Source organism: Aegilops tauschii, chromosome 6 (assembly GCF_002575655.3).
Source record: "Aegilops tauschii subsp. strangulata cultivar AL8/78 chromosome 6, Aet v6.0, whole genome shotgun sequence".
Lineage (NCBI taxonomy): Eukaryota > Viridiplantae > Streptophyta > Magnoliopsida > Poales > Poaceae > Aegilops > Aegilops tauschii.
In genome coordinates, this window is record NC_053040.3 from 300288338 (window position 1) to 300316238 (window position 27901).

General features: G+C 44.9%; 1 long non-coding RNA gene across 1 annotated transcript; it reads left to right on the forward strand.

Annotated features, from left to right (window-relative positions):
- The first annotated feature begins 10177 nt into the window (after positions 1-10177).
- LOC120965838 (uncharacterized) lies at positions 10178-12393 on the forward strand. Its single transcript, XR_005758839.2, has 4 exons — positions 10178-10792; positions 11327-11434; positions 11527-11606; positions 12062-12393. It is a non-coding gene; the product is annotated as an uncharacterized lncRNA (long non-coding RNA).
- Positions 12394-27901: the final 15508 nt, after the last annotated feature.

A 27901-nucleotide genomic window follows, 5' to 3' on the forward strand; every position in this document is an offset into this window, starting at 1 on the left:
GGCCTCTGACTAATCTCTTACAAAAAGATATACCTTTCGTTTTTGATGATGATTGTGTAGAAGCATCTGAAATACTTAAGAAAGCATTAATCTCTGCACCTATTGTTCAGCCACCTGCTTGGAATTTACCCTTTGAAATCATGTGTGATGCTAGTGATTATGCTATTGGTGATGTTCTAGGGCAAAGAGTTGATAAGAAATTAAATGTTATTCAATATGCTAGTAAAACTCTAGACAATGCCCAGAGAAATTATGCCACTACTGAAAAAGAATTCTTAGCAGTTGTATTTTCCTGTGATAAGTTCAGACCTTATATTGTTGCTTCTAAAGTAACTATTCACACTGATCATGCTGCTATTAAATATCTTATGGAAAAGAAGGATGCTAAACCTAGACTTATTAGATGGGTTCTCTTGCTACAAGAATTTGATTTGCATATTATTGATAGAAAGGGAGCTGAGAACCCCGTTGCAGACAACTTGTCTAGGTTAGAGAATGTTCTTGATGACCCACTACCTATTGATGATAGCTTTCCTGATGAACAATTAAATGTCATAAATGCTTCTCGTACTGCTCCATGGTATGCTGATTATGCTAATTACATTGTTGCTAAATTTATACCACCTAGTTTCACATACCAGCAAAAGAAAAAAAAATTCTATGATTTAAGACATTACTTCTGGGATGGCCCACATCTTTATAAAGACGGAGTAGATGGTGTTATTAGGCATTGTGTACCTGAGCATGAACAGGAACAGATCCTACGCAAGTGTCACTCCGAGGCTTACGGAGGACACCACGCTGGAGATAGAACTGCACATAAGGTATTGCAATCCGGTTTTTATTGGCCTACTCTCTTCAAGGATGCTCGTAAGTTTGTCTTATCTTGTGATGAATGTCAAAGAATTGGTAACATTAGTAGACGTCAAGAAATGCCTATGAATTATTCACTTGTTATTGAACCATTTGACGTTTGGGGCTTTGATTATATGGGACCGTTTCCTGCCTCTAATGGATATACACATATTTTAGTTGCTGTTGATTACGTTACTAAGTGGGTAGAAGCTATTCCAACTAGTAGTGCTGATCATAACACTTCTATTAAGATGCTTAAAGAAGTTATTTTTCCGAGGTTTGGAGTCCCTAGATATTTAATGACTGATGGTGGTTCACATTTTATTCATGGTGCTTTCCGTAAAATGCTTGCTAAGTATGACGTTAATCATAGAATTGCGTCCCCTTGTCACCCATAGTCTAGTGGTCAAGTAGAATTGAGCAACAGAGAGCTCAAATTAATTTTGCAAAAGATTGTTAATAGATCCAGAAAGAATTGGTCCAAGAAACTTGATGATGCATTATGGGCCTATAGAACTGCATATAAACATGGGAATGTCTCCGTATAAAATGGTTTATGGAAAAGCATGTCATTTACCCCTCGAATTAGAACATAAGGCATATTGGGCTATTAAAGAGCTCAATTATGATTTCAAACTTGCCGGTGAGAAGAGGTTATTTGACATTAGCTCACTTGATGAATGGAGAACCCAAGCCTACGAAAATGCCAAGTTGTTTAAAGAAAAAGTTAAAAGATGGCATGACAAAAGGATACAAAAGCGTGAGTTTAATGTAGGTGACTATGTCTTGCTGTTCAACTCTCGTTTAAGATTTTTTGCAGGAAAACTTCTCTCTAAATGGGAAGGTCCTTACGTTATCGAGGAGGTCTATCGTTCCGGTGCCATAAAAATCAACAACTTCGAAGGCACAAATCCGAAGGTGGTGAACGGTCAAAGAATCAAACATTATATCTCAGGTAATCCTATAAATGTTAAAACTAATGTTATTGAAACCGTAACACCGGAGGAATACATAAGGGACACTTTCCAGAACATTTCAGACTCCGAAAAGGAATAGGTATGTGGTACGGTAAGTAAACCGACTCCAAAACAGTTCTAATGGCAAATTTTCTCCATTTTGGAATATTTAGAAAAATAGGAAAATAAGAAGCAGTTCGGGAAGGACACGAGGCCTTCACGAGGGTGGAGGGCGCGCCCCCTACCTCGTGGGCACCTCGTGCGCTCTCCGGACTCCATTTTCTTGCACGATACTTCTTTCGGTCGGTAAAAATTCATTATATAATCTCCCGAAGGTTTTGACTCCTATATCACGCAAATATCCTCTGTTCTTGTTTCGAGCTGTTTTCTGTCAGGGTTGTCAAGGCCAGGCATCATGTCGTCCTCCTCCTCCAACAATGGTGACAATGATGCTTAGCTAATGAAGATAGAGCTGAAGAGGGAAGAACCCATGGAGATCAACAAGGATGAAGGGATCAAGAAGGCCACGGAGGACCAAGCTCCAGTAGCAGAAGACATCCTTCAACTTGATCAAAATCTTCTTACCCCAACTGAGATCGAAGCTTTCAAGATGATTGAGTTAGCTCGTATACAAAACAAGTATCTCACACGTGAAAATATTTTGTTGAAGGAGCATATCATCGCACTCAAGGGCATTATCCGCAAGTTGGAGGACCTCTTACGCTTGATGTGCGACTATCCATCATCACCTCCAGCTCCTTCACCAGCAAAGGAGACATAATCATATGGGTATGGGCACTCCCCTTGGCAACTGCCAAGCTTGGGGGAGGTGCCCCGGTATCGTATCACCATCACACTCCTATCTTTATCGTTTTTCTTAGTTCGATCCTTTTAGTAATATCTTGATCTAGTAGAATAAAGTTTTAGTATGATTTAGTTTTGAGTTTTGCTTTATGATCCCTCTATGTAATCGAGTCCGTGTGCTATATAATAAAGATTAGTGTTGAGTCAAGGGCTTGATTATGTTGCTATGATCTTGAGTGAATAAAATAAAAAGAAAGAATAAAAAGAAGTAACGAAGAGATCATATTGATCTTATGGAGAGTAATGACTTCACATATAAAGAGTGTGATGATTAAAAATTGTTGAGAGTTGACAAACATAGTTTTGGTCATCATTGCAATTAATAGGAAGTAATAAAGAAAGAGAGGTTTCACATATAAATATACTATCTTGGACATCTTTTATGATTATGAGCACTCATTAAAGTATGACATGCTAAAGAGTTGATGTTGGACAAGGAAGACAACGTAATGGGTTATGTTTTATTACATCTGAAATAAAGTATATTGTCATGGATCATCCAACATGTTGAGCTTGCTTTTCTCCCTCATGCTAGCCAAATTCTTTGCACCAAGTAGAGATACTACTTGTGCTTCCAAATACCCTTAAAACCAGTTTTGCCATGAGAGTCCACCATATCTACCTATGGATTGAGTAAGATCCTTCAAGTAAGTTGTCATCGGTGCAAGCAATAAAAATTGCTCCCTAAATATGTATGACTTATTAGTGTGGGAGAAAATAAGCTTTATACGATCTTGTGATGTGGAAGAAATAAAAGCGACGGACTGCATAATAAAGGTCCATATCACAAGTGGCAATATAAAGTGACGTTCTTTTGCATTAAGATTTTGTGCATCCAACCCTGAAAGCGCATGACAACCTCTGCTTTCCTCTGCGAAGGGCATATCTTTTACTTTTATCTCTGACCCTTATGCAAGAGTCATGGTGATCTTCACCTTTCCTTTTTACATTTTATCCTTTGGCAAGCACCTTATGTTGGAAAGATCCTGATATATATATCCAATTGGATGTAAGTTAGCATGAACTATTATTGTTGACATTATCCTTGAGGTAAAAGGTTGGGAGGCGAAACTTTAAGCCCCTATCTTTCTCTGTGTTCGATTAAAACTCCATACCCATAAGTATTGCGTGAGTGTTAGCAATTGTGAAAGACTAAAAGATAGTTGAGTATGTGGACTTGCTGAAAAGCTCTTATGTTGACTCTTTCTGATGTTATGATAAATTGCAATTGCCTCAATGACTGAGATTATAGTTTGTTAGTTCTCAATGAAGTTTCTGATTCATACTTTGCATTGTGAATAGATTATTACTTGAGCATAAGAAATCATATGACAATATCCATATATGTTGCTGTTATAAGAATGATCATGATGCCCTCATGTCCGTATTTTATTTTATCGACACCTCCATCTCTAAACATGTGGACATATTTATCGTTGTCGGCTTTCGCTTGAGGACAAGCGAGGTCTAAGCTTGGGGGAGTTGATACGTCCATTTTGCATCATGCTTTTATATCTATATTTATTGCATTATGGGCTGTTATTACACAATTGTGTCACAATACTTATGCCTATTCTCCTCTTATTTTACAAGGTTTAGATAACGAGGGAGAATGCCGACAGCTGGAATTCTGGGCTGGAAAAGGAGCAAATATTAGAGACCTATTCTGCACAACTCCAAAAGTCCTGAAACTCCACAGAAGTTATTTTTGGAAATAATAAAAAATACTGAGCGAAGAAAATACCAGAGGGGGCCCACACCCTGGCCACGAGGGTGGGGGGCGCACCCTACCCCGCTGGGCGCGCCCCCTGCCTCGTGGGCCCTCTGGAGGCCCTCCGGTGCCCATCTTCTGCTATATGAAGTCTTTCGTCCGAGAAAAAAATCATAAGCAAGCTTTCGGGACGAGACTCCGCCGCCACGAGGCGGAACCTTGGCGGAACCAATCTAGGGCTCTGGCGGAGCTGTTTTGCCGGGGACACTTCCCTCCGGGAGGGGGAAATCATCGCCATTGCCATCACCAATGCTCCTCTCATCGGGAGGGGGCCAATCTCCATCAACATCTTCACCAGCACCATTTCCTCTCAAACCCTAGTTCATCTCTTGTATCCAATTCTTGTCTCTAAGTCTGAGATTGGTACTTGTAGGTTGCTAGTAGTGTTGATTACTCCTTGTAGTTGATGCTAGTTGGTTTATTTGGTGGAAGATCATATGTTCAGATCCATTATGCATATTAATACCCCTCTGATTATGAACATGAATATGCTTTGTGAGTAGTTACTTTTGTTCCTGAGGACATGGGAGAAGTCTTGCTATTAGTAGTCATGTGAATTTGGTATTCGTTCGATATTTTGATGAGATGTATGTTGTCTCTCCTCTAGTGGTGTTATGTGAACGTCGACTACATGACACTTCACCATTGTTTGGGCCTAGAGGAAGGCATTGGGAAGTAGTAAGTAGATGATGGGTTGCTAGAGTGACAGAAGCTTAAACCCTAGTTTATGTGTTGCTTCGTAAGGGGCTGATTTGGATCCATATGTTTCATGCTATGGTTAGGTTTACCTTAATACTTCTTTTGTAGTTGCGGATGCTTGCAGTAGGAATTAATCATAAGTGGGATGCTTGTTCAAGTAAGGACAACATCCAAGCACCGGTCCACCCACATATCAAATTATCAAAGTACCGAACGCGAATCATATGAACATGATGAAAACTAGCTTGACGATAATTCCCATGTGTCCTCGGGAGCATTTTCCTTCATATAAGAAATTGTCCAGGTTTGTCCTTTACTACAAAAAGGATTGGGCCATCTTGCTGCACTTTATTTACTTTTGTTACTTGTTGCTCGTTACAAATTACCTTATCACAAAACTATCTGTTACCTATAATTTCAGTGCTTGTAGAGAATACCTTGCTGAAAACCGCTTATCATTTCCTTCTGCTCCTCGTTGGGTTCGACACTCTTACTTATCGAAGGGACTATGATAGATCCCCTATACTTGTGGGTCATCAGCAAGCGGATTGCATGGGAGAAAAGGGAGCTCGCAGTCCCGCCTGCTGTCACCTTCAGGAGATTCCTGCAAGCCAGCACAAGGAGAGACACAGTTTGCCATTACGGTTGCCAGTCTACCGCTGGTCGCTCCGGGAGGAGATGAAGGCACTGAGGGCCTGCTGAGGTGACGTGCGCGGGGCATGCCGCGAGCCAGAGCTCGACCGCTCAGGTTTGTCGACGTTGCAGGGACGAACCCGAGCACAAGCGTCGTGCCAGCGTGAGTAGCCCCCGTGACGGGTGAGAATCAAGCAGATCATGGTCATAGGTAGATTAAGCATGGAAAGCAAACTGGCTTAGGTAAATGCAGGGAAGATACATGCCACTGGGTCAGGCCCGAGCGGCTTGGGGATGATGCAGCCCGAGGGGCGCCCCTAGCGAGGTAAGCTAAAGACAAAAAGGGATACATGCCACAGGGACGGACCCACGCGGCCTGGGAATGATGAAGCCCGGGGGGGCGCTCCCAGCTAAATAAACTTGCAAAATGTCACCTGGTTCTGTTGATGAAGGGATGTTGGGGCAGCTGAAGGTACGCGGCGAAGGGGTCGCTCCTCACGAGCCACCGGGGCCCTGGGCCTCGGGAGGCTCTGGGGGCCCAAGCGGTTCCTTGAGGACCATCTCCATCTCCGCCAGGACGGTGTGGTGCCTGGCCTCCTGAGTCGGCATGGCGCGCCGCAAGTTGCGCTGATAGGCAGACGCCACACTCGACAGGCCAAAAGGCATGCGAACGTAGTTGTGCAGTGGGCCCTCGCAGCGTCCCACGCGCGAAGGCCAGAAGGGCTCCTGAGACGCGACCCTGTTGAGCCCTGGGACGTCGATCCATACGCGTAGCCCAGCATCCTCGCCTGGATGGGAGGCTGCGCCAGGTGAACGGCGATCGTCGCGCATGGCTCTCGCATCTTGCAGCTCCTGGGTGGTCCTGGTAATGAACTCCTGAGCGCTGGGCGCTCCTCGTCTTGTGTCCTCCTGAGGGTGACATGCCACAAAGCACGCCTTCAGATGGTGCCCGAGTGCCTCCCTCGTGATGTTGGCGAGGTCTGAGGCCCTCCAGAAGAGAGCCCCCGAGCCCTGCCCGAGAAGGGCGCCGGGCGCGCTTTCCTATGCGATGGAAGGAGGCGCCCCAGGTGCGGGCGCCGATCCGGTCGTGGGGCGATCCGCGAGAGGTGATCCTATTGGTTGTGCTCGGCTGCTCGCCCACCACTGACTCCTCGAAAAAATGTTGTTATTGGGCCCAAAAGGAAACCAAGCTCTGGTTGGGCCGTAGAATTGCGTCAATTTTTTTTGCATCGTTTGCTCTGTTTTTTGTGAACGTGTTGGCTCTGTATTTTTGCATCGTTTGAAAACAATTGACATTGCGTAGCAAATGACCAAAATTTTAAGGGCCAAATTTATTTTTATCATGCAAAATGGCCACAAACTACTCAAAAATTGTCTCTTTTTGTTCATATAATATATATGACCACAGATTCCCACGCGTGCAATTAGCTTCTTTTTCTTCTTCTTTTTCAAACCACCGTTTCCCACGCGCGTACACTCCCGATGCTGCGGGGGGTTTGAAAATGGGTTACTTCATATTTGACCTCGTTATTGCCACGGCCAAATAACACGTAGCACTACGGCTATTTAAGCCACCCTCTGCCTCTGCCATCTCCCATCCTCTCTGCCGTCTGCCCTTCTTGCTCTTCGACCACTTCTCCTTCTTCTAGCACATCCTCAGCCATGCAGTACACCGGACCAACCTACCACTTCCCACCCACCGTGCCGAAGAGGCTCTACCCTCCTGGCGTGTACGTTGAGCACACACTACGTGTGTGGGCAATATCAAGGTCGAGGACCGCAAGGAACTTCACCGAGTTCTTCCTCGCGTCCGGTTACCACCACCTCCCGCGGGGATCTCCAAGGATGTTCCGTGTCGAGGAGGTCGTCCAAAATGGGGTGGTGGTTGCTCTCCTTGCCCACTTCACCAACACATCTGACGCCTTCTACCTCCTCGGCCGGGTGTTTTGGTGTGGTTGCGAGTTCATCGCTTTCACCACCCACAACATGTTCACGGAGTACACCAACATCTTCCCCACCGCGTCCCGCATGCACACTCTTCCGTACCCCATCGACAACGCCCCGGAGGAGCAGTGAAGGGCGCCCGGAGGAAGAGCGAGGTGGAGAAGGTGGCGTCTAGGGTTCTAAACCCTCTATCTATTTTTTTGAGTCCATGTTATGTTATGTTGTAATCTCATTGAACTATGTGAGAGATGTTGTGGGCTTGTTGGCCCTTTTATCAAGTTCAATTATTAATTTTTCTATCTATTCTATTATGAAGTTCTTCCTAGTTTCAACTATGTGATCGTGCTATGGGCTTGTTGGCCCTATCTACATGTATGTTGATTGTTTTCTTAGAGAGCTCGCTTTGTTAGTAACCACCTAGTGCATGCAGCCACAACGAACCCTTCTTTTCTTACACAAGCCAGAAATATGTAGCCACCTAGCTAGTGCATGCAGCCACAACATATTTGTTCAATTTATTTGTCGTAGCAAAACGGGTGCAGGTGCGAGTGGATCGAAAAGGCTGCAACTGATCATAAAAAATGATGCTCTAAATCGAGGAGACAAGTGTGCGAGAAGAGAGGAGCCAGCGGCAGCGACCGTCGCTGCATCCGTGGAGGCTGGCGTGCACGAAAGCGGCTCGGTCAGTGCATCGTGGCGGCATGCATCAGCGCATGCAGGCTCGGTCGGCGCATCGACGCATGCAGACAGGCTTGTTGGGTGCATGCATAGCAGGCTTCTGTCATGGCGGCGTGCGCAGGCGTTTAATGCAAGGGACGGCCCAACGAAACCACGGCCCAACGGTCGAACAGCTACACCCCCAACGCGGCCCCACTTTTCAGAGTTAACGGTCAAAGCACTAACCCGACGGCAACGTCTGTTGTGACCTCTTCTGAGGGTTTCGGGCAAGGGAGTGGGGAAAACTGAGCAAAAGTTAAGAGCGTGGGGATGGATGAGTAGAGCTAAGGAACCAGGGGCACAGATGTAAAAATCCCTTCTCTGAACTAGTTTGATTCCCTGTTGATCTACATCTTTTACTTACTCAAATGCTTGACTGAATTTACTACTGCTGTTACACCAGTGTTGAACGAGATAGGCATTCTATTTGTACTGGTATGATGAACAAGAGCTTCCAGTTAATTACATAATATTAGTGATGTAGTTTTACTTGCGGTGTATGCTTGCTTAGTTGTTCACCGGGCCGCTCTCTTGTATCGTTTGAGTGCGCCAATTAGTTCGACCAGCCTCTATGATTTATTCTGATAGCTTCAGGTTGTTATAGGTTTTGGTTATACATGCACATTTGGGTCTTAATTCCTGCCTATTTTCTCTGAAAAAACTAAGACATGTTTGAGCTGACAATGACTGAGATAATATAGTAACCAGTAAAAAATGTCTTCTGAAGCCAAATAAATAAATATGCTTTTGTCTGTGAACTAATAACAATATTGCTGGCATTCTGTGGCAACATTTGCAGATCTTGAGGCATGTGTGTGGCTGGAAGAAACACTCAAGAAATTTGACAATATACTTGTGATATCACACTCTCAGGACTTCATGAATGGAGTGTGTACCAACATCATCCACATGCAGAACAGGATGCTGAAGCTGTGAATATTGCTGGCAATATTACTAATGTTGAAGCTGAAGCTTCAGATTCTCTTATGCTTCCAACAATATTGCTGGCAATATTACTAATGTGTTAAGTTGTCTAAACATGCTTGCTGCTAGCTTTAAAGTTGATCTAAAGAACCATTCATGCATTTACACATTCATGATTTCCTCTGTTGTTTGTAATTGTTCTGGTTAACTGTGCTAGTAGATATTTCCTGGGATTTGTAGCTTTGTTAATCCCCTCAGTTGTGATATTCTGTAGCTTGTTGATTTTCTATAGCATTGTTAATCTTGCAGTTCCCTTGCTACTACTGCTAGCCTGTAACACTGGATTCAGTGAAATGAAGTTGTAAATTTGAAATGAAGTTGTACTCCTAATTCTGAAATGAAGTTGTAAATTTATCTGAAATGAAGTTGTAAATTTGAAGCTACTGCTACTAGCCTGTAACAACTTCTACTCCTAATTCTGTAACTAAGCTTCTAAATACTTAGAGTAAATTTAATCTATCTTCAATTAACTGAAATCTTTTTCAGTTACTTTAAATAAAACCTTTTTCTGTTAACTGATTAGTAGCATAGCCCTGTTTCTATTAATTTAAATTAACTAAAACATTTTTAGTTACTTTAATTAAACATGCAGTGTGGAGCTATTCATTTGATTCATTTGAAAAGATGAGTAATTCTCTTTCATTAACATAAACTTCTCATCTCTTTTCTTCTATTTTCCTATCTTCTCTTCTTCTCTTTGCTGCTGTTAAATTAGGACTTGCTGATGATGATTGCTATTGTTAGAAATCATGATTGCTTAGTTTAGTGTAGGACTTGTTGTTGATGTTGTCATATTCATACTGTATTTTCCAAAGTTCAATAGCACGTCGTCCTTAGGATAAGTTGTTGATAGAAGAAATATTTTCCAAAGTTTGATAGCACGTCATCCTTAGGATAAGTTGTTGATAAAAGAAATGGACTAAACTAAAGCATTCCCGGGAGTTGATGCTGTTGTTATTGAGCTGCTGCTGTTGTCATTAACCTGCTGTTGCTGCTGTTGTAGGAGAAGAAGGAGCACGCCCAGGAGAAGAAGGAGTAAGCCCAGGAGAAAAAGAACGAGTAGGAGAAGAAGACCCTGGATTGGTGTTGCTGGAGTGTTGAGGACCTGGGATCTGTGACGGCCCTGCACCGGCTCCCACTCGCGAACGTCGCGCGGGCGGCCTGCGTCTGCCGCCTCTGCCGCGCCGTCGCCTCTGACCGCGCCGTGCTGGAGGCCGCCTTTCGTGCGCCCTGGGGCGTGCGCCGCGTCCTCGGCGACCCGGCCACCAGGGCCTTCTGGTGTGCTGCCTCCCTCGCCCGATTCGCTCTCTCGCGCGCCGCTCGTCGCGGGGACACCGTCCCCGGCATCGTGCTCAAGTATTTTGTCTAGGTATCATCTGTCTAATCCTTCCTCCCTGTCTGAAGCTCATTCTTCGGGTGTTTCTTTTAGCTGAATCCTATTCGAGGCAACACCAACCGGTTATTACTAAACTTGGCAGATTCCGTAGTATTATCAGAGCCCACAATATTTATGTGATGTATAAACATGTGAATTCAAAACATTCTCTATTTTCTTGCTGAAGATTCAGGGCAGTGGCCTATGTATATCAGTTATCAATTGGCTTGATTTAGGCTGTTGATAGTCAGTGTCTCGGTGAAATAACTCAAAAGCTATACCTTTAGCTGTGCTGGCAATCAAATGTATAGAATCATAACCATGAAACTAGTTATTTCCATAGCCAGCAGATCTCTCTAGTAAGCAGTAACTGATAGTTCTAATAATCCATCCCATGGATTACTGCCCTAACGTGTGTTCCAAGGGCCTTACCTGTTACAATTGATGCTTGTTTCTACTAAGTGCTGCACTTGTTTCTACTAAGTTTTAACTGTGAATCTGTTGTGTCACCTGAATCATATTCTGTAGTTGTGCAGCAAAATCTGGCTCAAGCCCGGAAGGAGCAGCAAGCTGCTGTATTGGTGCTATAGCAGAGGGATGGGCCTCCTAGCAAAGCTTGCTGGGGGCATTTTCAGGGTTAGTTGCAAAGCTCCTTCTAGCAATGCTTGCAGTATTTGTTTTTGGTATGGCGATTTTGATCCTGTAACACCCTTTTTCACATATACCAGATACGATTGATGCCTTGAAGAAGTCAGCTCCCCTTGGATGGTGCAGTGCAGCAAATCAATGTCGATTCATTCATTCTTTAGTGAGTGCACACTACTAGCACATTCTTTGCTGTGATCAAGTGCGACTCGTATCCAGTTGTTTGCACACATTATTATTTGATTATGCCATGCCGCTGCCATTGTTTAATTAAGCATGATTTGCTCCAACCTGGCATTGTGTTGTACTACTACTAGTACATACTTCAATTGCATGCATGTGTGCTGTTCCCTGAACTGTTTGACTGCCTATAATGCATACGGCTTGTGTCTTGCTGCTCCCTGACCTGTTGTACTGTCCATCTGTTGTGTTAACTTGCACTGTGCTGGTACTTGATCATTTGCAAAATATATATCAGTTTTCGCTGTTATGAGAATGTTATATGCATGGTTTCCTGTTAAATCTAAAGTTCTGCAGCAAATTTTCATCGTTATGAGAATTTTATATTCACAGATTCACTTGATTATGTTCTAACTTTTCATAATTTATTATTTGCAGATGCTGGTTTTCATTCTTCAAAAGTTGGGTGTACAGGAGCTCTAAGAAGAAGAATCCCGAAGAAAAAACACACCCGGCAATGCGTTTTAGCTCATTGGAGATAGTTATGTGTGAATCTAGTTATGTGTATATTTAGTTGTATTTTATAGCTGAATACCATAATTGTACTATGTTTGGCTGTTGTATGAAATATTATGCCTTATTGGCTCCTTTTGAATCAAATTATCTAATTGCACAAGTATAGAACTGACGTTTGGTACCCAAATAACAATCCTGGTAATTGGTTCCCATTTGACTAGTGAGACCTACTTTAAAATGGAAAAGAAACAAAAGAAAACTGAAAGTGTGCTGGGAAAAGACCGAGGCCCAAAAAATGCAAACTGTAAAAGGCTGTGGCCCGAAAGATAAAAGGCTATTGGGCTTGGCCCATGTAGCTGATCAAAATAAGTAGGAAAAACACATTGAAAGGCTGAATTGTTGGGCTCGGCCCATGTAAAACACCGAAATGGACCGGGCTGATTCTTATCAACGACATTTTCAATTGGTTGCCACGTCGGATCCGACGTGGCCTGGGCAGACAGCCAGTGACCAAAACAAAAGGTCATGGGTTCAACGACCTTTGTTTTGGTCGTTACCTTCCACGACCTTCTCACAGAGAAGGTCGTGAATTCTAGTTTACGACCATCAGCTTTTGACCATCTGTTTTTGGTCACAAAAAGGTCACAAATGAAAAACAATGACCTTTCAGTGACCAATAGTGATGGTCGCAAGTTGACATATTTCTTGTAGTGAGCCATTCAAGGCAAACAGAGATGGTCCATCCAGTCTAGACAAGATACTGGATCGGCCCTGTCAGATTCATGGCAGCCCTGACAAACCTGCCAACCATACCAACAGAAATTGCTGGGTTTTCAAACAAGCCGGCAATCTCAATGCCGAACACAAAGGGAAGGGGACGCCCAGTGACAGTGAAGACGAAGAGACTCGCCAACCGAACACCGGGGGACAGAAGCAATTTCCCCCCGAAGTCAAAACAGTAAACATGCTATATGTGACGCATATCCCTACAAGGGAGCGCAAGCACGCACTACGAGACGTCTACGCCATAAAGCCGATCGCCCCAAAATTTAACCCATGGGCGGCCTGCTCGATCACTTTTGATCGCAAGGACCACCCAACCAATATCTGGCATGGAGGTTCGGCAACTCTGGTCCTCGATCCAATTATCGATGGATTCCATCTCATGCGAGTCCTTATGGACGGCGACAATAGCCTTAATTTACTTTATCAAGACACTGTCTGCAAGATGGGCATTGACCCCTCAAGGATCAAGCCCACCACAACTACCCTCAAGGGAGTAATACCCGGTGTCGAAGCTCACTGCACGGGCTCAATCACATTGGAAGTCGTTTTCGGTTCGCCGGACAACTTTCGAAGCGAAGACTTGACCTTCAATATTGTCCCGTTCCGCAGTGGCTACCACGCACTGCTCGGGCGAACCACTTTTGCTCGTTTCAATGCGGTCCCACACTACGCCTATCTAAAGCTTAAGATGCCCGGTCCACGCGGCGTCATCACGATCAACGGAAACATGGAACGCTCCCTCCGTACCGAGGAGCATACCACGGCCATCGCAGCCAAAGTACAAAGCGGCCCCGTCAAGCCTCATATCTCATCGGCCATTAAGCCACCGGCCTCTATTACACAGGACTGGTCAATTTTAGGGCTGGATTAGCAGTTCCGCCTCCGTTGTTCGCCACATATACCCGCGAAGTTCGTATCACGCATGCATAATTATGCACTTAAAATACCTTGGTCATCGGCGGAGGCACAGTATGGACAGGCCTACAATATGGTTCGCCCTCCTACAGCCTTCTTCTCTTTTCTAACTATATCTTATCTTTCACCGCAGGTGAATCAAAACCGGTTCATCCTACGGACCTACAAGGACTCTTTCTTAGCTCAGTTTCATACAAATAACCAAAGATTACTCCTTTTAAGGAATCCTTTTCGCTGAGGCAAAGGCAGCGCAGACGTGCGATAGGAGGTCCAAAAGATTTTCTGTAGACCAAACACTCTATTTAAAACCTGTATAGAGCCTTTTTCCTCAGCCTTCGACCCCTGGCATGTAAAATGGCCTGGGTAGTGGTGTTATAATCTGTAAGATTGCGCTTCGACGTATCAATCAGATCCCCGTGAACATAATCCGTCTTCAGCATTTGCTTCTCCTCATAGAACTATATTTTGCTTCTTAAGTTGTCTCACGCACACACCTCGGCACAAATCATCAGGGGCTCGATACGGCAACATATGGGTTGCCAAAAAGTACAGCATACTTCGGCGTCACGAGTTTGGCATTATATGCATCAGCTCCGAATCATGTCTTTGGTCAATAGTTGGGTTGCCCGGCTCCTGTGCTTACTACCTTACGTTCCGTCTTATCGGCTAGGGTAGTAAAGGGAGAACTTCTGCGATTGTGTTTCCGGTTCACCTGGTTAAACACCTCAGTAGAGAAAGCCGAAAACTGACTATCATGATGCAGCGAGAGCTGGTCAACCACTCGGCGACTTATTAGAATCTTTTGTGATTTCTTCCGTACTACACGAAGGACCATTTTTTGGTCACCTATGTAATGCAACCGTATTCGGATAACCGCGTACATACGAGGGGCTACATCGTAGACCCACCGTCAAACTCCTATGACTAAGTGAAAGTGTTAAAGCCATATAGTCTGATTGCCTAGTTCGCCGCACTGACACCTCCGTTACGGACCAAGACGTTAGGTCAAGAGTAATCAAGTGCTATTCCGAATACCCCCGTATTATATGCGAGGGGGCTGAAGCCGACGACTGGCAAACTTTCAGATTATAAAAAATGGCCGCACAGGAGGAAATAACTTTCAGGTAAAGGTATGAATATAACACAACCTTAATGTATCATAATATTGTTCTCACAATTCCGGTGCATTTATTCGAACATAATATCCTTCGAGCACTGACCCTCTAGGACGTCCTCTAGGACGTCCTCCAAATAATGCTCCGGCGTGCAATGGTCCTTGCCTCCGGGCGGGCCCTTAGCGGCAACATCGGTGGCCTTCACCTTTGCCCAGTACATCTTGACGTGGCGAAGGCCATCCGAGCACCTTCTATGCACGCCGACCGCTTGACGGCGTCGATACGCGGCACTGCATCGACAAGTCGCTGCACCAAACCAAAGTAGCTGTTCGAAATGGGTTCAGCCAGCCATAGCCGGACCACGACGTCCTTCATGGGAGCTCTGGACATCTTGTGGAGCTCGGCCCACTGGGCCATCTGTTCGTTCAGCAACGCCGGACGCCGTGACACATTGAATTGTGACCTCAAAAGCTTCTCCGCGGCATGTCCTTCCCGCGCTTGGAAGAACTGCGCCGCGTCGGAGACACTCTTCGGCAGGTCCAAGAACGCGTCTGGAGAACTCCACAATTGATTAAGCAGAGCATACTTCGGGTCATCGAACTTAGTCTGTAAAAGAAAGGGCTTACCAGCCGCTATCTCCCCAGCTTGCCGGATCTCCTCCTGAGCCGCTCTAGACTCGGACCGTGCTTCTCTCGCCTCTTGTAAGGCCTTGTCGAGTTCGGTTGCCTTGGATTTGTTATCCTCCACGAGTGATTTGCATTTGCCAGTGGCATCCTTTAGCTCTCGCTCTATGGTAGATATTCTCTCCTCGCACTGACGCCGAGTGGCCTGTTCGGCCTTTAAATCAGCAGCCCCCTTCTTGGCAGCCGCATTGCTCACTCTGGCCTGCTCCTTGGCCCGGGCAAGCTCGGCCCGAAGGGTCTCAACCGCGGTAGCATCATCTACAGTTATGCATGTCATAGTGTATAATTTGCAGCTTCGTGCTCATACTATTATACATGCATAAGCGGGCTGTCCCAAAACAAACCTTGTGCCTCGTTGAGCCGCCCGTTAATAAGAGTAATGTCCTCATCAGCTAACTCTAGTTTATGCCTTAGATCTGCAACTTCCACAGCTTGGGCGGTCGCCATTGACATAACAGCCTGTTTTCAAATTGATTATGTTACTTCCTGAGCATGTAATTTTGATCCTCTGATCGCCTCCCTGTGGAAACCGACCAGAGTCTCAGGGGCTACTATCTATACACAGGTGCATTTTGCATGTAAAGAGCGGTTGAAGATGTTACATTGCATACCTCGAAGCCTCTCAGCAGGCTCGTGAAGGCTTCATTCAATCCGCTTCTCGCGGACAGAATCCTCTCAACTACCGTACCCATTAAGGTACGATGTTCCTCTGAGATGGACGCACTTTGCAATGTGCCCATTGATACGTCTCCAACGTATCTATAATTTATGAAGTATTCATGCTATTATATTATCCATCTTGGATGTTTTATGGGCTTTACTATGCACTTTTATATTACTTTTGGGACTAACCTATTGACCCAGAGCCCAGTGCCAGTTTCTGTTTTTCCCCTTGTTTCAGTGTTTCGCAGAAAAGGAATATCAAACGGAGTTCAAACGGAATGAAACCTTCGGGAAAGTTATTTTTGGAAGGAAAGCAATCTGGGAGACTTGGAGTGCACGTCAGAGGATCAACGAGGAAGGCACGAGGAAGGGGGGCGCCCACCCCCCTAGGCGCGCCCTCCACCCTCGTGGGCCCCTCGTGGCTCCCCTGACATATTTCTTCCTCCTATATATACCAATATACCCTAAAACCTTCGGGGAACAGAATAGATCAGGAGTTCCACCGCCGCAAGCCTATGTAGCCACCAAAAACCAATCGGGACCCTGTTCCGGCACCCTGCCGGAGGGGGGAACCCTCACCGGTGGCCATCTTCATCATCCCGACACTCTCCATGACGAGGATGGAGTAGTTCACCCTCGGGGCTGAGGGTATGTACCAGTAGCTATGTGTTTGATCTCTCTCTCTCGTGTTCTTGAGGTGGTACGATCTTGATGTATCGCGAGCTTTGCTATTATAGTTGGATCTTATGATGTTTCTCCCCCTCTACTCTCTTGTAATGGATTGAGTTTTCCCTTTGAAGTTATCTTATCGGATTGAGTCTTTAATGATTTGAGAACACTTGATGTATGTCTTGCATGGGATAACTGTGGTGACAATGGGTTATTCTATTGATTCACTTGATGTATGTTTTGGTGATCAACTTACGGGTTCCGCCCATGAACCTATGCATAGGGGTTGGCACACGTTTTCGTCTTGACTCTCTGGTAGAAACTTTGGGGCACTCTTTGAGGTTCTATGTGTTGGTTGAATAGATGAATTTGAGATTGTGTGATGCATATCGTATAATCATACCCACGGATACTTGAGGTAACATTGGAGTATCTAGGTGACATTAGGGTTTTGGTTGATGTGTGTCTTAAGGTGTTATTTTACTACGAACTCTAGGGCTGTTTGTGACACTTATAGGAATAGCCCAATGGATTGATCGGAAAGAATAACTTTGAGGTGGTTTCGTACCCTACCATAATCTCTTCGTTTGTTCTCCGCTATTAGTGACTTTGGAGTGACTCTTTGTTGCATGTTGAGGGATAGTTATTTGATCCGATTATGTTATTATTGTTGAGAGAACTTGCACTAGTGAAAGTATGAACCCTAGGCCTTGTTTCCTAGCATTGCAATACCGTTTACGCTCACTTTTATCATTAGTTACCTTGCTGTTTTTATATTTTCAGATTACAAAAACCTATATCTACTATCCATATTGCACTTGTATCACCATCTCTTCGCCGAACTAGTGCACCTATACAATTTACCATTGTATTGGGTGTGTTGGGGAGACAAGAGACTCTTTGTTATTTGGTTGCAGGGTTGTTTGAGAGAGACCATCTTCATCCTACGCCTCCCACGGATTGATAAACCTTAGGTCATCCACTTGAGGGAAATTTGCTACTGTCCTACAAACCTCTGCACTTGGAGGCCCAACAACGTCTACAAGAAGAAGGTTGCGTAGTCTTCGCTTGTAAACCGGATAGTTCGGGCCCTCATTGTTGGTCCCCGTGGGGGCTGCCTCCCCGGGACCCTTGACGGTCGAAGTATCACCTTCAGGCGCTGTCTTCATTGTCCCCCGCGCCGCTGGATGGTCAGAGGAGATCCTCCGGGACGACACCTCGAAGTCGTTCGCCCTTAGGGGCGAGGAAGCTTGTGGAGGCGTCTCGCTTTCCATCATCTCCGGAGGCAAGTCCCCAGAGGAGGAGGACCGTTGAGGTAGATAGTGGGCCGGACTGCAAAAATATAGTTTAAATGTTACCCTGGAAAACCGAAAAGAATGGGACATGTCTAGAGCATCCTTGTTCACTTACGATTCGGCAATGGTCTTGTCCCTAGAGAGGAGCTCTGCATCAACACCGGCTTCCGAACCCGAACCATCTGACAGAGACATCTTCCCTCTCTTGGGTGCCTCCACCTCCAAGTCTTCGGAGGCAGTCCTTTTCTTCCCGTGGGGAGAAGGGATATCACCTTCTCCTTCCCCTTCGTCTTCATCTTTAGAAGAGGGAGCTTCAGTCTCCCCGGACATAGCGTCCACTATACCTTTAGAGCGGAGGCCACCTTCAGCCCTTCTGCTCTTCTTCTTGTCCTCCTTCGCTGGCATTTGATACGGCGCCGGGGCCAGCATCCTCATTAACACAGGATCAACTGAGTCTTCGGGAAGTGGAGCCGAACACCTAATTCGTTCCGCCTTCTTTATCCAGCCCTGGTCGAAGATAGGTTTCTCAGTACATCGCTATGGGATAATCAACCGAGTTGCATTCAGAAGTTGGGTACTTACCAAGGTATCCGGATGGTTGCAGTCGAGGCCGATGTCCTCGGATGTGTCCGGCCACTGCTTTCGATTCTTGAAGAATAGTTTCCACATCCCTCTGTGCGTTGTGCCGAAGAATTGCTGAAGGGTCCGCGGTCCTTCCAGATTGAACTCCCACATGCGGAGAGGCCGTCGCTGGCACGGGAGGATCCGGCGGACTAGCATCACCTGGATCACGTTAATGAGGCCGGTGTCCTTATCGAGGATGCTCTGGATACGACTTTGCAGCGTCTGCACTTCATCAGTTGATCCCCAGTCTAGCCCTTTATTAATCCATGATGCGAGTCGCAATGGAGGGCCAGATTGGAACGCAGGTGTGGCCGCCCATTTGGCACCGCGGGGTTCGGTGATATAGAACCACTCCCGCTGCCATAAGTTGGAGGTTTCCATGAAGGCGCCTTTTGGACAGATAGTATTGGCGAGCTTGCTCACCATAGCACCACCGCACTCTGCCTACTCCCCGTCGACTATCTTCGGCTTCACATTGAAGGTCTTGAGCCATAGTCTGAAGTGTGGAGGGATGCGGAGAAAAGCCTCACACATGACGATAAACACCGAGATGTGAAGAAAGGAGTCCGGAGCTAGATCGTGAAAATCTAGCCCATAATAGAACACAAGGCCATGAACGAAGGGGTGGAGAGCGAACCCTAGCCCGCGGAGGAAGTGAGAGATGAATACAACCTTCTCACCGAATTTTGGTGTGGGGATAACCTGCCCCTTGGCAGGGAGCCTGTGAGGGGATTTCCGCAGTCAGGTACCTCGCCTCCCGGAGCTTCACGATATCTTCCTCGGTGACCGAGGAGGCCGTCCACCTACCTTGGGAGCTGGATCCGGACATAACTAGAAGTCTTGGTAGCAATGAAAGAAATCGAGACCTGGGCGCTGGAGCTTGAGGTTGGAAAGGCTGAGGAAGAGGTAGGCGTGGGGGAGAAAGACGGGTCTGTACCCCTTTATAAAGGCGATGAATATCGAACGCCTCCTCACGGGCCTTAAAGCTTGCCTATTCCCAAGGGATCGTGCAAACGACATGGTTGGATTACCCACGCCCATATTTATAAGAATCCCGTGATAAGGGGGCACGATCTCTGCTTTGATAAGATGTGCCAATAAAGACCGCGTCTCATAACGTGGAGCGAGAGGCTGAAAGACGGGTTGAAATAATAACCAGGCAAGGGACGTAACATCTCACCACAAAAGTTGTCAGTAGATGGGACTTGTTAAATATTATACCCTATTGTCGTTGTGTATGGTGTCTGTTTTGCAGAGCCAGACACGTTTTCTGTGTTCGAGGACTACTTTGAAGTATTCGGAGGAGGAACCCGCCTTGCAATGCCGAAGACAATCTGCGCGCCGGACACATCGTCATTGAAGCCTGGTTCAGGGCTACTGAGGGAGTCCTGGATTAAGGGGTCCTCGGGCGTCCGGGCTATGTGACGTGGGCTGGACTAATGGGCCATGAAGATGCAAAGACAGAAGACTTCTTCCCGTGTCTGGATGGGACTGTTCTTTACGTGGAAGGCAAGCTTGGCGTTCAGATGTGAAGATTCCTTCCTCTGTAAACCGACTCTGTACAACCCTAGGTCCCTCCGGTGTCTATATAAACCGGAGGGTTTCGTCCGTAGAGGCAATCATAATCATACAGGCTAGACATCAAGGGTTTAGCCATTACGATCTCGAGGTAGATCAACTCTTGTAAACCCCATATTCATCCAAGATAATCAAGCAGGAAGTAGGGTATTACCTCCATCGAGAGGGCCCGAACCTGGGTAAACATTGTGTCCCTGTCTCCTGTTACCTTCGATCCTCAGACGCACAGTTCGGGACCCCCTACCCGAGATCCGCCGGTTTTGACACCGACATTGGGCCCAAGTATACTTGGACTAATAGACAAGACAGGGTCTGAAACATCAAGGTCAGATTGGATGGAGCTGTGGCCAATGGAGAATTCCTACAAATCTTTGACAGTTGTATAGTGGAGCACATCATCACAACATCTTCTGATCACTTGGTAATCCTAGTCATGATAGCGAGGTCTGCTCGCCATCCAGCTCAACAAACCTTCAAATTCGAGGCAACATGCATGAGAGCCCCTGACTATTCTCGAGAAGGCCCTCCTTCCCTTAGTAATACATGATCAACCCTAAAAAGGATGTCCAATACACTTCAAAGATGGAGTAGGAACTCCTTTGGGCCAGTCAGGAAAGAAATCAAGAAGCTAGAGAGGAGCTTAGCTGCTATGGGAAAGAAAATAATGAGGCGGTATATCTCACTAAGGAAAAGGAAGTTGGAAAGCGATTGTGCGAGCTATTTGAAAGGGAAGAGATAATAGCCTGTCAACGGTCAAGTTGGAGACCGCAACACTTCTTTTTTCCATGCTAGGGCGTCAGCAATATGAAGAACAAACATGATTAAAGGTTTATGAAGGGTTGACGACACAAAGTGTGAAGATCAAAAAGGCATGTTAAGCCTAGTCCATGAATTTATGTGAACATGTTTTCTTCTAAACAATGTTCATTACTAAATGAAGTACTGAATGCAATTCCAAGGAAAGTTGATGATGAAATGAATGAAGTTTTGGCCCGGGAACACACCAACGAAGAAATTGAATATGCTCTATTCCAGATGGGGCCGACAAAGGCACCAGGGCCATATGGATTCCCGGCTATCTTTTATCAAAGGCACTGGGACCTCTTGGAGCAAGATTTATGTTCAGCTGCGAGAAGCTTCTTAATGGGGTCAAACACTCCAGATGGCTTCTGCGACTCCATAATAGTACTAATACCAAAGGTGAACAATCCTGACTCCTGAACCAATTTCAGACCAATTAGTTTATGCAATGTAGTCTACAAATTGCTTCAAAGGTGCTTGCAAATTGCCTAAAACCTCTTCTTTCAGAGATTATATCTGAGCAGCAAAGTGCATTTGTACTAGGTAGACTCATTACATGTTGATGTGCTCATTGCTTAGGAGTGTCTTCACTCCATTAAGAAACAAAAATATAAATTCCCCTTTTTGTCCCTAAGATTGACATGGCAAAATCCTATGACAGGGTAGAATGGAATACTAAAAAGGTGTTCTTTTGAACTTGGGGTTTGATTCCTCTTGAGTTGACATAGTAATGAGATGCGTTACCTCTATAAAATATGTTGTTAAAGTTAATGGTGAATTAACTGAAGCTTTCTTTCCTACTAGAGGCATTCACCAAGGCGATCCAATTAGCCCATATTTATTTTTGTTGTGTGCTGAAGGCTTATCATGTTTAATGCAACAGAGGAATCATCTTGTGATCTCAAGGGAATTCGTAATGGTAGAAAGGGGCCACATATCTCACATATTTTATTTGCAGATGACATCATTTTCTTTGTGAAAGGAGACAACAAAAGTACAAGTGCCCTCTAATCTGTTCTTAAGACGTATTATGAGGGTACATGACAGAAAATCAATTAACATAAGTCTTCCATCTAATTTGGCCCTCGATGCGCAACTCATATTAAAGAAAGGGTGAAGGCTAAACTATAGGTGTGCAAGATGAAACAGTTCAAAATACTTACCTAGGCATGCCAACCTGTGTGGGATGTTATCCATCGAATAACTTCAATTTTCTCACAGGCAGGTTATGGAAGAGGCTAAATGGCTCAAGCAACAGGCCCGTGTCAAGGGCTGGTAAGGAAGTATTACTGAAATCAGTTGCACAAGCAATACCGACGTATGTGATGAACTGTTTTAAGATCTTTGCTAGTACTTGTGACAAACTAATAAGGCTAATATCTAATTTTTGGTGGGGCATGGAAGATGGTAGAAATAAATTACACTGGAGATCCGATATATGCACTTATTTAACCAAGCTATGCTTGCAAAACCGTGTTGGCGATTGCTATCGGAGCCCTGCTCTCTATATCACCGTGTAATGGAAGGGAGATACTTCCCTCATGGCGACTTTTGGAACTCAAAATGTCCAAGAGTGGCATCCTACACTTGGTGAAGCATCTTGCATGGGAGGGAACTTCTGCAAAAAGGATTACTATGGAGAGTAGGAGATGGCAAGAAAATTTCCAGTATTAGGGATAATTGGGTGCGAGATACCACACCAGGTATAGTACCCGTTGGGGAATGTAACATGCAATTTCAAAAAAATTCCTACGATCACGCAAGATCTATCTAGGAGATGCATAGCAACGAGAGGGGAAGAGTGTGTCCATGTACCCTCGTAGACTGAAAGCGGAAGCGTTAGGTTAACGCGGTTGATGTAGTCGAACGTCTTCACGATCCAACCGATCTAGTACCAAAACGTACGGCACCTCCGAGTTCAGCACACGTTCATCTCGATGACGTCCCTTGAACTCTTGATCCAGCAGAGGGTCGAGGGAGAGTTTCATCAGCACGATGGCGTGGTGACGGGATCCGCGCAGGGCTTCGCCTAAGCACTACGACGCTATGACCGGAGGAGTAAACTGTGGAGGGGGGCAACGCACACGGCTAAGAGAATAATTGTTGTGCTTTAGGGTGCCCCCTACCCCCCGTATATAAAGGAGGGGAGGAGGAGGCCGGCCACCAAGGGGGCGCGCCATGGGGGGAGTCCTACTGGGACTCCACTCCTAGTAGGATTCGCCCCCTTTTTCCTTTCTCATCGGAGGGGGAAAAGGAAGGAGAGGGAGAGGGAGAGGGAAAGGGGGCCGCGCCCCCTCATCCTTGTCCAATTCGGACTCCCTTGGAGGGGGCGCGTGCCACCCCTTGCGGGCTCCCCTCTCTCTCTCCTAAGGCCCATGTAGGCTCAATACTTCCCCGGGGGGTTTCGATAACCCCTCGGTACTCCGAAATATACCCGAACCATTCCGAAACCATAACGATGTCTGAATATCATCGTCCAATATATCAATCTTTAAATCTTGACCATTTTGAGACTCCTCATCATGTCCGTGATCTCATCCGGGATTCCGAACAAACTTCGGTCACCAAAACACATAACTCATAATACAAATCTTCATCGAACGTTAAGCGTGCAGACCCTACGGGTTCAAGAACTATGTAGACATGACCGAGACACATCTCCGGTCAATAACCAATAGCGGAACTTGGATGCTCATATTGGTTCCTACATATTCTACGAAGATCTTTATCGTTCAATCCACAATGACAACAAACGTCATTCCATTTGTCATCGTATGTTACTTGCCCGAGATTCGATCGTCGGTATCTTCATACCTAGTTCAATCTCATTTCTGGCAAGTCTCTTTACTCGTTTCGTAATGCATCATCCCGTAACTAACTCATTAGTCACATTGCTTGCAAGGCTATAGTGATGTGCATTACTGAGAGGGCCCAGAGATACCTCTCCGATACTCAGAGTGAAAAATCCTAATCTCGATCTCTGCCAACCCAACAAACACCTTCGGAGACACCAGTAGAGCATCTTTATAATCACCCAGCTACATTGTGACGTTTGATAGCACACAAAGTGTTCCTCCGGTATTCGGGAGTTGCATAATCTAATAGTCAGAGGAATATGTATAAGTCATGAAGAAAGCAATAGCAATAAAACTTAATGATCATTATGCTAAGCTAACAGATGGGTCTTGTCCATCACATCATTCTCTAATGATGTGATCCTTTCATCAAATGACAACACATGTCTATGGTTAGGAAACTTAACCATCTTTGATTAACGAGCTAGTCAAGTAGAGGCATACTAGGGACACTCTGTTTTGTCTATGTATGCACACATGTACTAAGTTTCTGGTTAATACAATTCTAACATGAATAATAAACATTTATCATGATATGAGGAAATATAAATAACAACTTTATTATTGCCTCTAGGGCATATTTCCTTCAGTCTCCCAGTTGCACTAGAGTCAATAATCTAGATTACATAGTAACAATTCTAACACCCATGGAGTCTTGGTGCTGATCACGTTTTGCTCATGGAAGAGGCTTAGTCAACGGGTCTGCAACATTCAGATCCCTATGTATCTTGCAAATCTCTATGTCTCCCTCCTTGACTTGGTCGCGAATGGAGTTGAAGCGTCTCTTGATGTGTTTGGTTCTCTTGTGAAATCTGGATTCCTTCGCTAAGGCAATAGCTCCAGTATTTTCACAAAAGATTTTCATTGGACCCGATGCACTAGGTATTACACCTAGATCGGATATGAACTCCTTCATCCAGACTCCTTCATTTGCTGCTTCCGAAGCAGCTATGTACTCCACTTCACACGTAGATCCCGCCACGACGCCCTACTTGGAACTGCACCAACTGACAACTCCACCATTCAATATAAATACGTATCCGGTTTGTGACTTAGAGTCATCCGGATCAGTGTCAAAGCTTGCATCAACGTAACCATTTATGACAAGCTCTTTGTCACCTCCATAAATGAGAAACATATCCTTAGTCCTTTTCAGGTATTTCAGGATGTTCTCAACCGTTGGCCAGTGATCCACTCCTGGATTACTTTGGTACCTCCCTGCTAAACTTATAGCGAGGCACACATCAGGTCTGGTACACAATATTGCATACATGATAGAACCTATGGCTGAGGCATAGGGAATGACTTTCATTTTTTCTCTATCTTCTGCAGTGGTCGGGCATTGAGTCTGACTCAACTTCACACCTTGTAACATAGGCAAGAACCCATTCTTTGACTGGGCCATTTTGAACTTCTTCAAAACTTTATCAAGGTATGTGCTTTGTGAAAGTCCAATTAAGCGTCCTTATCTATCTCTATAGCTCTTGATGCCCAATATATAAGCAGCTTCACCGAGGTCTTTCATCAAAAATTCTTATTCAAGTATCGTTTTATGCTATCCAGAAATTATGTATTATTTCCAATCAACAATATGTCATCCACATATAATATTAGAAATGCTACAGAGCTCCCACTCACTTTCTTCTAAATACAGGCTTCTCCAAAAGTCTGTATAAAACCATATGCTTTGATCACACTATCAAAGCGTATATTAGAACTCCGAGATGCTTGCACCAGTCCATAAATGGATCGCTAGAGCATGCACACTTTGTTAGCACCTTTAGGATCGACAAAACCTTCTGGTTGCATCATATACAACTCTTCTTTAAGAAATCCATTAAGGAATGCAGTTTTGACATCCATTTGCCAAATTTCATAATCATAAAGTGCGGCAATTGCTAACATGATTCAGACAGACTTAAGCATCGCTACGGGTGAGAAGGTCTCATCGTAGTCAACTCCTTGAACTTGTCGAAAACCTTTCGCAACAAGTCGAGCTTTGTAGACACTAGCATTACCGTCAGCGTCAGTCTTCTTCTTGAAGATCCATTTATTCTCTATGGCTTTCCGATCATCGGGCAAGTCAACCAAAGTCCACACTTTGTTCTCATACATGGATCCCATCTCATATTTCATGGCCTCAAGCCATTTCGCGGAATCTGGGCTCATCATCTCTTCCTCATAGTTCGTAGGTTCATCATGGTCTAGTACCATGACTTCCAGAACAGGATTACCGTACCACTCTGGTGCGGAACGTACTATGGTTGACCTACGAGGTTCGGTAGTAACTTGATCTGAAGTTTCATGATCATTATCATTAACTTCCTCACTAATTGGTGTAGGCATCACTGGAACTGATTTCTGTGATGAACTACTTTCCAATTCGGGAGAAGGTACAATTACCTCATCAAGTTCTACTTTCCTCCCACACACTTCTTTCGAGAGTAACTCCTTCTCTAGAAAGGATCCATTCTTAGCAATGAATATCTTGCCTTCGGATCTGTGATAGAAGGTGTACCCAACAATTTCTTTTGGGTATCCTATGAAGACACATTTCTCTGATTTGGGTTCGAGCTTATCAGGTTGAAGCTTTTTCACATAAGCATCGCAGCTCCAAACTTTAAGAAACGACAACTTAGGTTTGTTGCTAAATCACAGTTCATATGGTGTCGTCTCAACGGATTTAGATGGTGCCCTATTTAACATGAATGCAGCCGTCTCTAAAGCATAACCCCAAAATGATAGTGGTAAATCGGTAAGAGACATCATAGATCGCACCATATCTAATAAAGTACGGTTACGACGTTCGGACACACCATTACGCTGTGGTGTTCCAGGTGGCGTGAGTTACGAAACTATTCCACATTGTTTCAAATGAAGACCAAACTCGTAACTCAAATATTCACCTCCACGATCAGATCGTAGAAACTTTATTTTCTTGTTACGATGATTTTCCACTTCACTCTGAAATTCTTTGAACTTTTCAAATGTTTCAGACTTATATTCATTAAGTAGATATACTCATATCTGCTTAATTCATCTGTGAAGGTCAGAAAATAACGATACCCGCCGCGAGCCTCAACACTCATCGGACCGCATACATCAGTATGTATTATTTCCAGTAAGTCAGTGGCTCGCTCCATTGTTCCGGAGAACGGAGTCTTAGTCATCTTGCCCATGAGGCATGGTTCGCAAGCATCAAGTGATTCATAATCAAGTGATTCCAAAAGCCCATCAGCATGGATTTCTTCATGCGCTTTACACCAATATGACCTAAACGGCAGTGCCACAAATAAGTTGCACTATCATTATTAACTTTTGGCTTCAATATTATGAATATGTGTATCACTACGATCGAGATTCAACAAAAATAGACCACTCATCAAGGGTGCATGACCATAAAAGATATTACTCATATAAATAGAACAACCATTATTCTCTGATTTAAATGAATAACTGTCTCACATCAAACAAGATCCAGATATAATGTTCATGCTCAATGCTGGCACCAAATAACAATTATTTAGGTCTAAAACTAATCCCGACGGTAGATGTAGAGGTAGCGTGCCGATGGCGATCACATCAACCTTGGAACCATTTCTGACGCGCATCGTCACCTCGTCCTTAGCCAATCTTCGTTTAATCCATAGCCCCTGTTTTGAGTTGCAAATATGAGCAAGAGAACCAGTATCAAATACCCAGGCGCTACTACGAGCATTAGTAAGGTACACGTCAATAACATGTATATCAAATATACCTTTCACTTTGTCATCCTTCT